This window comes from Sitodiplosis mosellana, unplaced genomic scaffold (genome assembly GCF_009176505.1).
Source record: "Sitodiplosis mosellana isolate CC-2019 unplaced genomic scaffold, AAFC_SMos_1.0 Smas_scaffold_1, whole genome shotgun sequence".
In the NCBI taxonomy this organism is placed as follows: domain Eukaryota; kingdom Metazoa; phylum Arthropoda; class Insecta; order Diptera; family Cecidomyiidae; genus Sitodiplosis; species Sitodiplosis mosellana.
This window is the reverse complement of record NW_022595244.1, coordinates 9,048,040-9,062,592: the sequence shown is the minus strand read 5'-3', so window position 1 is coordinate 9,062,592 and position 14,553 is coordinate 9,048,040.

Genomic DNA, 14,553 nt, shown 5'->3' with positions numbered 1-14,553 from the left:
AAATAGTGTGAGCAGACGAAACTAAAAACACTACGCCCCAGCCCAGACAACTCTATTAAAATTATCGTTCAAATCAATTGCCGATAGAGAAAAAACGGAGAGAAGTATCGCGTTTTGGCGTGCATTGAATGCGACAAGTTCGCATATTGTGTATTCGATGAACATTGGTCGCGTGTTCGACGTGTTTTGTATAGACAAAATAATTGGACACGACTTATGAATGGTTTATAGTCATCAGATGCCTCAAATCGATTCAATTCGATAAAATTCATCGTTTTATTTGATTCTTCTCTATCTCGCTCTCTCCGTATGTGTTTTCAAAGTTACCTCGAACAAATACAAGAGAAGCCAAACTGATTGTGTATTCACGTGGTGTGTGCTCGTCGCGGCGCATAATATCGCGAGTGCGATACGGTAACGACTCTAATTGGTGAGAGAAAAAAACACACACAGAGAGAGAAAGAGTAAATGTTTAACAATAACATCCGGATTATGTACAACAAACAAAGGAATTACGGCGCGCAACCAAACAGTCGCTGCTGTTACTTCACACTCACCGCGTCGAGCTACCTCAGCACAATCCTTTTCCTTGTTTAATGACTTTTCTTTATAAATCAATTTCCATTGTATTCATGCCTTGTATCGATGGAACAATCTGAAGGGGCGCAAGAATAAATCAACGGCAGTCATTTTCAAATCAAGCAACAAAAGATCAACTATAACCCATGAATACTAATTGATACTCACCAAAATTATTTATTGTCTTATTTTTTTTTCGGTTCGATTCCACCGAAAATAAATTTAAAGCGCCTTCGTGTCGAAAGTGTAATTTGCAGTTAAAAGCATGAAATGCGCACGTGTGTCGTCAACAGTGTGTTTTGCCGCGAGCACAATGATATGTGCCACCGAGCATTGATTAATGACTTCTCTTGGATAATCTCGTTTCTTTTCTTATTTCAGCTCAATGACATCGGGGCAATAAGGACTGGAGTCTGTTAAACATACGTTTGTCACCATCAGCTCCAGAAATAACCCAGCAAATGAGACGAAAAAGAAAGCGAAAAACACAAAATTATAAGCATTTAAATCGTTGTTTACAAATGTCTTGATATCTTATCAACACCAACATTAATTATTCCATCGGCATTCTTTGGGTATTTTCACCTCTTTGTGCCCGCAGCTCAAATGCTTTTATGCTTTATGAGACACAACATTCGTTCTTTTCCTTCTGTTGCTGAAATGGTTCAATAGGCTTCGATGTACTGTTTCGCAAAAAAAAACACAACAATTAAAATCGCATGCATATGAAATGATGACTTTCTTTTTTTCATTCCACAATAAGTTGATGTGGCGCCAATTTCAATCAAAAATTAAGAAATTCGCCATGCAATTCATATTTGTTGCTTCGCTCTTCGAACGAAGCAGAAATAAACAAAAATTGATAAATCCCATGAAGGAAAAAAAATTGTGTTGGCATGGAGCGACGAATCCCAACATCATACACAAATTATATGTTCTGCTGTGCGTTGAAAGAGAAATATGCAAAACATAAAGCCCTATGGTGGAAATAAATATTTTATGCCGATCCGTATGCATTTGAATTTTACATGCGGCTCAATAGGATGGGAAACAGAAACAAATAGATTGCTACTTGGAAATTGTTGGACTTGCTCGATTTGAAAATAGGAGAAAAAAAATATTTGTTATGTGTTTATTTCGAGTTTTATGAGACCATGTATTCCGCTCTTGGATGTTTTCAGCTATGTATGTTATTGGTGCTGCTTCATTTTTGCTACTATCGTTTCTTTCGTTGTGTTTTTTATTATTTCTTTGAATAGATACGATAGCGATTGAACCTTATGGTTCTTGAATAATTTTTTTCTCTCTCTCTCGGTTGTTTTTGTTTGTTTTGTTCGTGTTTGTGGTACGTTTTCACTTGCATTGCCTTACAGTTCAAACCGTTAAAAAGAAATAAATTTTCGGTTGAGCTTCAGCTTACAAGCACTTTCTACAGTCAAGTCACAGTAAAATCCATCGTATAATACAGTCCTCTTCGCGGTTTCACAACTCGTACGATCAATATGAGTTGACTGTATGCAAAACCGCAGAAGAAGAAGAAAAAAAACACAAATCCAGAGGAGAACATTCATATTGTTATTTTGGTTTTTGTTTCTCGCGCTCATAGCAGACATACACAAAGAGAGAAAGAAAAGCCAATTTTTCCATCGTTTCTTTCGCCCGTGGATGTGTGACTCTCTTTCCATACACATTCATTCTCGTTGTTCCATTATAGTTGTTTTTTCCTGTTCCTGCTTATAATATTATGCATACATATTTTTGTTTGGGTCTTCACAATGTTTTTTCTCTCTCTCTCTCTCTCTCTCTCTCTCTCTCTCTCTCTTCATCTCGTGTATGCATTACATTCACTAGATTGTTTGTTATCTTTGTCGCGAAGTGTTTTTTTTTTCTTCAACCATATTCTGTGTGTGTTACTGTTTCGCTCGTCTGTCTTTTTTGTTACCTTTGTACGAAAAGAACAACAAAACCTGGCGAAGAAAAAAAAATCTAAAAATTTAATTTCTATAGTGCTTCGGTTTTAGTTGATCGTTTGTTTAGCCTAGCGTATTTTCTCGTCTGTTGTTTTCTTGTGGAAATTCAAATCTTGTCGAATTTTGCATACAATGAAATTCTCACAGTGTCGAATGAGACAAAATAAAGGAAAAACATTTTTTCCTGTATTTCGATTTTTGAATTTCGTTTCCCTTCGAAGCGATTTCTTTTTGTTGATGGTTCGTTTGCATTTTCGATTTCACCGTACATAATTTTTGTCACTGTTGCCGTTTTCACTTATTCCATGTAAATGCAACGAACGTGCTCTGGAATGAGAATCAGCTTAATCAATGCCATGAGCTGATAAATACCCATCTAACTTAACACAATGAAAATTATCAACAATTGCCGCTTATGAATGGCTGTGTGACATTGACTGCGCTCGGCGGAAATTTGTCGAGAAAATCGCGAAATGTCAGGCAGAGAGCCACAAACACGGCATAATGTGTTTGTTTTTTTTCGGGGAACATGCCGAGAAAACAATCGATACTATGCACTTTATGGGGTGTGCCACGAATTATATGTTACGAAATGTGTATTGAGGCGATTCATGCCAGTGTGTGTGTGTGTGAGCACATGAGATTAATCCGCTCCGATGCATGGTGATATATATCGCATCGATATATGTTCAATGTGCAGTAATCGAAGGTCATATCGATTGTTTTCTAGATTGACATCATGCGCAATGGGGCTCCAAAACAGGCTTATCTAGATCGATAAAGACACTCCTGAAACAATTGCAATCGTTTACGCTTGGCAATAAAAACCGAGAGAAAAAGTTTGTTGAAGAGAGCAAAAAGTTGGAATTTTCGCTGAAGGTGAATTTTGTGCATTGAATAGTCAAAATATGCATAATTAATTTGAATTCATTTTGAAATTGGAAGACTCAATTTGCAACAAAAAAAATTGCCAACATTTCTATGCATCCAAACATGCGCAGTCAGCTTCAGTTTCCTCGGGCAAATTTGGTCGTTGCAATTTCCATTTGTGCATTCAATTCTTCATAATCCAATCGGTTCCAAGTTTTTATCTTTGCCACACATATTTATGGACTACAAATGATCGGGAGATATCGATAACAACAGCAACAACAAAAAAACTGCACAATTTATTTGCAGTTGCAATCTCTTTTACCTCCTGTGTCTTTTGTCTACGAAATAATTTCACATTCCGCACAGTCTGAAGTGGTAGTATTATTTAGAATCAATAGAAGAAAGTCGCTGCTCAACAGCAAATAAACAAATATTTAAATTTTATTTTTCCAACGAGCATTTTGTATGCTCGTGTAAAATATGTTTACCGTCTTTTGAATCGAGCATCGCGTATTAAATTCTATGTTTGAATGAAGGAAAAAAATACAATATCGGGAGAGAGAGAAAGAAATAGACAGCGAGAGAGAGAGAAAGATTGAAAAAAATGTAGTTGAAAGAATGAAATTGAATATTCAAAGCGAATGTTTGGAATTGGCAGCGGCAGCAGGAGCAAATGCCAATGCTGAAATCCGAGACATAGAGCTCATAAAAAACATCGGAAGCAACATATTTCATCGCATATCGATCGTTGCCAATTGAACGAAACACACAGATACAAAAATGGAACCATAAATAATTCTATTCGGAATATGGGTTTGGTTTGTGCGAAATATCAAGCCAGGGTCATTGCATAGGTTAAACAGCACAACAAAACAGCGACATTAGAAGATACAAAAATGAGTTATTTGCAAAAAAGAGAGAAGAAAACTGCTCAGCAAAAAGAAAGTGACGGGGAAGTGTGCTCGCGCTCGATTCGCTCATAAAATTATTAATGAGGAAAAAGTCAATATGCATTGAAGATAGAATTACAATTAATATTTGCTCTTAAACATTTAAACATCATCTTTCGGTGTGGAAATCACTGGAAACAAAATTATAGATTTAAAATAGTTTGCCTTGGCAATAAACACTGTTGATAAGATCAATACTTTGAATCTTCAATGCAAATGATTTAATCACAAATAATAACAATTTGAACGAGAAGAATATCCAAGTAAAATTAGACATATAAGCGAGTAAAAGGTCCCCCCCATTCGGTTTATCGCAACAAAATATTAAAGTCATCAGCTGTAAATGTGCTGTAAAATAAGTTCGATAAGTGCTTGTCCGTGTGCTTATGAAATGCAATCAAATGTTATTATCGATAATCCGTAGTGCGAGCAATAACATTTTTCAAAGGTGGATTTTAATTAACCCATCTATTATTTATGGGGCGATAAAGATAAAATGTTACGAAAAAAGCAGGTATCGGTAACTCACCGATATTCATAACCAGCAATTTCCATATGCACAGCCAACGAAAACAAAAAACTATGCACAATTTTCCAGTTCAATCGATTGTACATCTTGTTTCTGATATGATTCTCTATGCTACGCTCTTTTTAATTACCTCCGGCCAAGGTGGAGTTTTTGAATATTGATTTGGCTTTGGCTGTGCGCTCTGGTTAGAAAGAGCGAGAGAGAGAAGGAGAGAGAGAGAGAGCGAGAGCGAGTGGAATCCGTTGATAATACGTTGTTTTCTTTGATATAGGCCGGCGCATCGCTCTTTGCTCGGGTCGTTGGAACAATTCAACTGAACGCGGAATGATTCAATTTCTCTTCGGATTTCCATTGGAAAAATAGACTTTTGTGGTGCTTTTGACAAAACCTATCGACGATCCTGAATGTTATCGATGTACATTCGATCATAACTCGAATTTTGCCGAAGTTTTTTTTTTCATTTCTGTTGCCGCTTTGAATGGTTTTTTGGTAGCTCAACCGCTCAGTGCATATGTTTTTCATAAATTGAATGCGGCCGATATCATAAATGTTACGTCGCCAGGTATTTTCTCATCGCCAACGAATATACCACGATGACATGGCACACAAAGCGCAGCTAATAAATGAAACTTATTTTTTTGGTTGGCTCAATGGCTTTAAACCGTTCGAACCCGCAAGAACCACAGATGACCGATGATATTTACCAAAGCGAATCATTGTTTCTGGCTCTTTTGGTTATTTTCGTTTCGTTTTATGTTATGAAATACGAGGTACGCATCGGTGAAATATGAATATTCTATGCAACGCAGAATAATTAATTTATTTTCAATATTTCAATAAATGTCCATATATTATTGTGCCGTACAATTCATTTTCTTTAGATTGTTCATTTCCTTTTTCGATGTTTGCGATCCGCGCACGCGCGCGCTCGCGAGCACACACACGCTCGCGTTCGATTCGTCGGGTCTCTTGTTGCACCGTTCTTATGATGTTCTGAATGTGCTCTGTGCACACACTGTACGGTGAGCAGGCAGTGTATCAGCTCCACATTTTTCCACTGGCCATTTTTCATTTTCGATTTCATTTCATAAATTTCGTGCATTACACTTTGTTTTAGGTCGCCTTTCGACAAGCGCGCTCTTCTCATTTTCGGCATTGCTGCGGCGGCAACGACGACGATGGCGGCGGCAGGAGAAAGATGTGAAACACGGCAATGAAGGTGCATACCGAACACCACCAACAGACCGAAGAGAACACACATAACTAACCTACCCGAAGACAGAATAATAAAATAATTGTCGAAATAAATTCGCATATAACAAATAAACCGCGCCTGCGCTTCTCATTTTTATGCCAGAGTCCAATTTATCTGTGTGAATGCGCGGCCGAAACGATTTCGCCACGTTGGAGCGCATACACACAGAGAATATTGTCCGGCTGTTTCTACTCAATTCAATAAATTTTATGAATTTTGAAAGATTGACTTTACATTATGTCCAAATGGGCGCATATATATGTGTGTGTGGTGTCCGTGCGGTGCGATTGAACAAAGGCGTCTCATTTTGTTAGTGATTTTCTCACGTTTTACATGCTCTTCACGATGTTCTTCGTCTTGTTTTTTTTTCTTCGTCCATTGTCGATACGTATAATATCTATTGACACATAATCTAATCCTATGAAGAAGAAAAAAAAAACCGAAGAAATGAGGATAAAAACCAAAGGCAAATAGAAAAATATCATCAATTGAAGCCGCAAATAACCGATTTCATTCTTCCTCTCTCGCTTTCACACACCAGTTTTTTCCATCACTTTGCACACACTTCGAAAAAACTACTCCACATTGGAAATGTCGGTTGCAAAATATCGCATTCAATACGATCGTGCGTTTTAGAATCGATGACGTTCATTCAATTAAAAGTGTCATAAGATGAATTTATTGTTTTGAATTGTTGAAACAGCGTCGCTGTAAAAGTGAAACTCTTTCCCATTGCTTTTATGTACAAAACAAATGATTTCGCAAATCGTTTCTTTTCCGTTACATGGATTCAATCAATTGAAGCTTTAAATCATCCAATTACGATCACACGGAATCGTTCTCTCTTCACATAGTAAGTACTTGACACATACTAAGTGCACTCGACGCGTAACATCACAAACGATGCGCGATGATTTTGTTTGTTTTTTCCACTCATTTTAATTTTTTCAACAATTTCGTTGGCATTTTGATTGGAATGCCGATGTGGAGTCTTCTTCTGTTCCAAACCACTCACACACACACACACACACACACACACACATTGTCTCACCGCACACAGGCCACGCCAAATCAACATGTACTGTTGATTGAGAGAGTTTCGTTTTTTGAGGTGCGTCAAATTATAAGGTTACATGCTTTCAAAATCATATGGCTTGTAAATTTCAAATTAAACGATATTTCTCTGCAACGAAGTGACTTCGTTAGGAGCCCGTGTTTAAAATTCTCATTACACAATTATCATTCCTTTCCTTGTTGCATTCGACGACGGGGGAAAAACTACTTAATTACTTAATTGTCGCTTGAAATTGAAAGATATAAAAAACAGCTCATTCTTTTAGTCGATTTGAATAATCGATCGAATCCATTTAATCGGTGCGCAAACAAGAATACAGAGACAGTTGTCACTGGGGTGAAGTCATAAATCACGTCAGATATCGTTTTTAATCTTGTTTGGTGTCACCGTAATGTCTACACGTTTTGTAATTTATGATCGCGATGAGTTTATCGCGATTTCAATGGGTATTCAAAATCCATTATAATTCGCATAATTATAAGCTAACATCCTCTAAAATACATGAAGTCACTGGGAATTCAACGCAAAACTGGAGATTTTGTTTCAGTAGAAATCTAACGACCAAAGAAGGAACTACTTGCAAACTATTCCGTAATTTATAACGATGTTATTTTTAAATATTGTTCAATTTTTTCGTCTCAAATGAAATCGTTGGAAGAATATGACTTCCTTCAACTGGTATCGATTAGACTTTGCTCTCATGCAGCAGTTGCATCAGCATTGCGAAATTCAGGGAATGAAATGAAATGAATGTTTTTCATGTTGCACAACAGCAACGTTGGCAGAAGTGTTCGGAAAAATAGTCTTAATAGAATAATGCAGCAACTTGAGAGAGAGAGAGAGAGAGAGAGAGAGAGAGAGAGAGAGAGAGAGAGAACAACAACGAGTAGATACGACATGGAACGGGGTAGATTTTTCGATAAGAACGTTTTAGAAAACGGCGACACTGTAGTCATGGCACAAATGACATTGACTAGTTCAATTCGAGCAAAAATTATTGGAATAATGCTGAAAAATGAATATTTAATTAAAACGATATTTAATATGAATTTATTGACTAATACACCAACCAGCCATGCATCGTTCAACGAAATAAAAAAAGATATTGAAAATGAAAAGAGACACGGGGTTTATCAATCTATTGAGCACGCTGTCGATTGAATTTGAGAAAAAGTCATTAAGCCAAAAATGGCAATATCTAGAATATAAATATAAACAAAAGTTGTTGTGCTACAGCGCGATTTGTGTTTTTGTGTCAAACACACATACACACATGGCGTTTGGTATCCCGGCATGCAACCGAGCATAGAAGTTATGTGCGCGATGATATCGTATGTTAAACTGTTTTGTTTTTCTTCTCGTTGCATGAATAAGAAGAGAAAAAAAAGAAGTTTGACGCCGTTTGTTTCGCAACGGCAACTAATTGCGTCAACTCAAATATATGCTAGCAAAATAATAAACCTTAACCAAGGGGTCAATGCTCAATTGAATCTGGTTTTCAACAACATTTTGCTTTGCTATTCATTCACTCCCTCTCACTCGCTGTGAAGACTGGGAGCAAATTAAGCATAAGGCACACGGGAGAAAAACCAACTTTTCGATCGAAGCGGTCAAGTTTTCTCGGTTGGCTGTGTATGTGTGTATGTCAGGCCAAAATGTTCTGTGGTATTTCAATACACAATTACATGAAGCTACGATCTGATAAAGACGATGCGAAGAGATGAAGAAAAAAAGCATTGAGCACAAACCAACAAAGTCATTCGAAAACATGACCGGAGAATTCGAAAATGAAAATGATACGCATGAAGCAGCGAGCGTAAGGCAGAGAAATCACTTTTTTCCCACATCGATCATGTGCGGGATCTGCGGCCATTCATCGAGCCTCAAACACACACACACACACACACAGACACACACATCTCGAGCAACACAAGTTTCACTGTGCGATGTGAGTTTGGTGTGTGAAAAGGGAAACGACACAAAGTCGAACCAAATCTATTGAACGTAAGTCACCGACGAGTCAGCGTACAAAACCAAGATCGAGAGAGAGAGAGAGAGAGAGAGAACAGAAAGAAGCAACTAAATGGTGATATTTCGGTTTGTGCGCAAAGACAAAGAAGACGCTTCACTTTGAAACTGCTATTCCAAAACAAAATAGATTGACAGCAATGATGCAAATGGATAATGTAAGTATCAAGGGAGAGAGAGAGAGGAAACGAGAACGACGACGATGAAGCATTGAAAGACAGATTCAGCGTAAACGCTTCGTAATCGTAGAGAAGAAAAATTATTCAAAAGTGTATCAGTCGACGGTGTCTCGATCGATTAATGAACATCATCCACAAATAGACACATTTATCATTGCTTCAAATCGCGAGAGCTACATAAAGACTATACAGAGCTACATTGATATTTTTCTATGCCACATCCCAAATAGTTGGTCAATTCAAAAATAATTTGTAAGATGAACTGTTTGTTGTTGTTGTTGTTTTTTCGGAAGATAAATCGCTTAATTCGATGGGCCAGTCAACATTTCGAATGGGCTTAATATCACAAGTTGTGATTCACAACACAGCTATATGATTTCTGTATTATCAGCGATTCTCCGAATTACGTTCTATGGCAACTTTATTCCAATTCCTCCTGGAATCAAACCCGAAGTAGTGTTTATCGCGATCGCTCGAAAAAAAGTGTTTATCGTTTGTATGGATGAACTCAGCCAAATGATATAATTTAAAGTGAAAAAAAAATCCTCCGACAAAAATATCACAATGATAAATCTGGTGAAAATGGTGCGTTCGACCCAACACACAATGGATAACAACACATTAACTGGATCCGAGCGGTTGCTCGTACTTTTTTTTTCATCTTCTGTACGCAATTTTCATACGCAAAGCATTGTTTATCGCTGCCATATCTCATAAAGGTTAGGCCGTTCATGTTAAAACTGCTTTGATTGTTGCTCTCGAATGTTCGCTATTTTAAGAGTGTGTGCGCTCTGGTCGTTGCGGTTCGGGTGGGATGTGTCCAACTAATCGATGTAAGCGCTCATAAATTATTTGAAAGGGGGAAAACAGCGAGACGGCAACGAAGCCAAAATGTTAGTCCGAAACTGTTTCGATCACATTCTCGATTATTGCGCTACATCTTTTTAATTAGCAGTTTTTTTTCCCCGTGTTGCGGGCTACGTAGCTAAGTCTTGTAAGCTGAAATATTCGTTTCAGAGTCGATTTTTTTTCTTCTTCTTCGTTTCATATGTTTAGACAACCATACAATTAACTGGTTCACTATCGAATTCTATATGTACATCTTCTCTCCAAAAGAGACCAAGGGAACTTCTCTGTTTTTTTTTACTTCACTCAGTTCCATTGCTCTCTGGCTCAGCGACCAATATTGTACAACACATCATTTTAGCTTGGTTGCCGTTACATTTTCACAACAACGGGTGAGGCCACCGAAACACTTAAATCGAACATACTGATGGAATAGGATTGAACCACATATAACGAAAAAAAAAGACGATCCCAGACGATGTGCTTCTTGCATATACACAGAGGTAAAAACGCGCACTAATACACCAGCCGCGTAACAATATTTGTTTTGATGCTTCAAACAATGATGCGAACAACGCTCGCGAGAACAAGCTCTCGCGAGAGTGAAGCAGTGAAACAAAAGAGAACCACTCGCGGAATTGTTGATTATGCCCTTTTCTTAAGCCCGACTTTTCATCGTTCGACTCGCGCTTCCAGTATTTGTGAACTGGATGTTGTATTTCTTTATCAGATAAGATTCTTACTGAATTAAACAAATGCAAACGAACTGGGAATTTTGTGCGCATCGCATAAGGGAAAAAACGGCTACAACTCTTCAAGAGAGAAAGGAAGGGAAAGAGAGATAATTCTCGGCTCTAGCTGCTGGCAAATGCTTGCGGGAGTAGGGCAGAGAAATGTTAAAGGCATTTAATTTGAGGAAATTTTACGCTAAAACGTTTATAGAATAACGTTTATATGACTCAATAAATAAATTTTTAGAAGGGAATTGGACTTAATGACGATTTTTTTCATCCATCTCCAGAAGTTCTTTTCTTTTTCAGTGAAAAAACGATGAATTTTCAAAATTCATTGGAAATTCCAATTGAGCGCAGTTGTTTACAATGCAAGCAGACGTGAACATCTTTAAAGACGACAAATCCTAGAAAAAAGACAATCTCGAACACAAAATTAACAAAAATCGATGCAGCTAATGTAAAACTCACATGGCACTGCGCTTGTCGACCACAACAAAATACAGATCAGGACAAACAGTGCTGAGCATGCGACAATTATAGACCTCCATCAAACTTGGTATGGGCTGTGTGTGTGTGCATCGAAGTGCCTAATACGTGTGAATGCAATGAGGCTCAAGACTGTGGATTTATACAGCAAACGTGGAAGAATTAAGGGAGAGAAGAGAAAAAAATACTGAATGGCGAGTGTGCGCGCGTTGTTCACAAGTCTAACATGGAAAAAGATGAAGAGATAATTATGTTACATTTATGTGGTACTTAACATGTAACTTTTGTCTTGGTGACGATAAGGCCTGTTCATGAACCACAACCAGAGACGATATATCCGATGATTCGAGTCAGCCTGCCAGAGAGTTTGTTTTGGTTTTTGGTTCTGGATGTGCTTTTATTTTCAATTTGGTTGTTGTTACGCTGCACACATCCGACTCGCTGATGCGATTCAATCCAATTTTTTTTCCTCTTTTTACCGGACTTTTGCTTCGCCGAGACACACTCTTGTTGTTGTTATTTTTGTGATCAGAAATCGTATGTGCAATGGAATTCCGCGTTGTGCTGGGTGCTTGTTGCTTTCGATGCGCTGGTACCACGAATCATATATGCGCTGGCCACATAAATAAGCCTCCATCGAACTCTTTTATAAATGTGTAATCAATCCAAGATCGAGGCAGTTTTTACTAATTGACGTAATGCGGCGCCTGAGCACTTTTTTTCCTACTTTGATTTTGTTTTTATCGTTTTTGTTCCTCCTTCTTTTTTGTATGGGTTTGAAAAAGTGAAACGGACGAATGCGGGAGAGAGAGAGAGAGAGAAACGAAAAGCCAAATCACCTGGAACCATCAAATTTCAGTGGTTAATGAGATAATCAATTAGAAATGGCTGTTTCGTCGTCGTCGTCTATTCAGCCCGCAAACCACGAGCGCACATACGGTGTCGATGACTTTCGAGCGAAAGAATTTTTCCCAATGTTTGGGAGCCATTGTTTAGTTGCTGTGTTAATGGACGAATGACATGATCGACGTGATTTAGATGTGACAATTTCTAAGTGAGCGACACCACAATCATTTCATTACTTTGTCATTAGAATGATTTTCAAGTAGAAAATCGTAATCGACTGCTCGTAATCTAATGAAATCGGACCAGTTTCTTTGTTTCTGTCCCATTTTATTTCCGTGAACAACAATTTGGGGAGAGGATGAAGAAAAAATGATATTCGAATTTGATAAATACGCGAACGAGCACCAATTTCCAAAACTATTTTTTGTTGGTCTCTTTCGGGCGAAGCAACTAACGAAGCCATGTTCTCCATTGACATAGTTAAATTTATCAGATTCCAGCGTCAATTTTCAGCGTTTTTTTTCTTTCTCGTAGTCATTTGGAACAGAGAGAACAAAGACATCTTCTGCAATCTCTTCGACAAAACGACGAAACTTGAAAACAAAAATTATTTCTTAGGCTTCGACAACAGCCAGCCGCTGCTCCGTGAGCGCAGAGACGAAATAAAACGGCAAAAAATTGTGTTGCCAAACAATGTTGACTTCAGATAGTGTAAGGCATCGAGTTCTTTTCAACTTCATGAAATTATCAGTATGGTTCAATCTCACACTCGCGAACGCGCGAGCGCATTGCGCAGTGATCGTTACTCTATGCGCCTTTGTCATATTAATAACAAAACATTTTTGTATCGTTGTGGCTCGTCTTGTTGTTGTTGTTGTTGTTGTTGTTGGTACTGCTTCTGCTGCTCGTTGCTTTTTTTTGGATTTGCGTGCATTCAAACTATATGTTCACATCCATTGAGCGATCCTTAGCGTAAAATTGATGTGGTTCTGAGAGTCGACCAATTATCGCACACATACACGCATATACTCCCATTCGACGGTGACTGCACAACCACTGTATTTGAACGATGAAGCATATAGTATATGAAGACAATGTACAGCACAGCACAGTACAGCTCAAATCATTTATTACGCTCTTTTGTTTCATTTGCAATTGCAAGCCACAGTGAATGAAAAATGCGCACACAAATGAAATGATGAGAGTAAAGAGGAATTATAATAGATTGCAGTCTTTAACGTGAAATGTACATTTTATTCAATTATTTTCACTCCCACTTGATGACTTGATCTATATATAAATATCGCTAGGGCTATGTGAATCGCTACAGCGCTCAACATTTTTTTCGCCGTATTTACCTTTGAATTCATCGTTTGCTTTCTCAATTTCTACAGCATCTCGTTCAAGTCCTTTGCTCTATTCATTAGTGACATAGACTCGTCTTCCGTACTCACATAACGATCTTGACTTTGTTTCCATTTCGAATGGCATGGGTAGATTCGTGGATGTTTCCACTCATCATCAAGTACTATTCGTTTTTAGGTCGATTCACACTCGATCAGCGGCTGGCTTAGGCATCGCATCACATCGCAAAACTGAAAATTCAGTCGGTGGATAAAATACTGCATAATTTACTCGATTATATTTGCACCGTGCATTTCGATGATTTACAACCGTGCGGGAATAGGTAGGGACTGTGAATACAATTTTCTCTCTTTTGAATCGTTTATTGGATATGATTTCGCTTTGCATAAACCAGACCTCATTCTCACTGTGCTCATTCTAATAAGTAGCGGAAAAGAAAAACTTCGAATGCCTACATTCAGCCACTCTCTGGCCGATTCGACGTGTGAAATTGGAGAAGGAAATGCAAAGAAACGATTGATACTTTGTTTATATCAAATGTTTTGTTCTTCGTTTGGCTTTTGGCTTTGTTTAGAAATCGCGTCTTCTTATTCATCACCGTTCAAGCTACGAATTTCTTTGAATGTTTCCTTTCATTTACGTTTCCCCGTTCCGAATGAATGGAAATCATTTGCATTTTGTTCTCTCTCTCTCGGTACGATGAAGCACCTTAATCATTTTTGCCCAACAAATTCATGTTGCGGATCACTTTCATTGTGCAGCACCTTCAATGCACAGCCTCATTCGCACCAATTGAAAAGAATAAAATTGTTTTGACTGAACCTAATAATTTATTGAG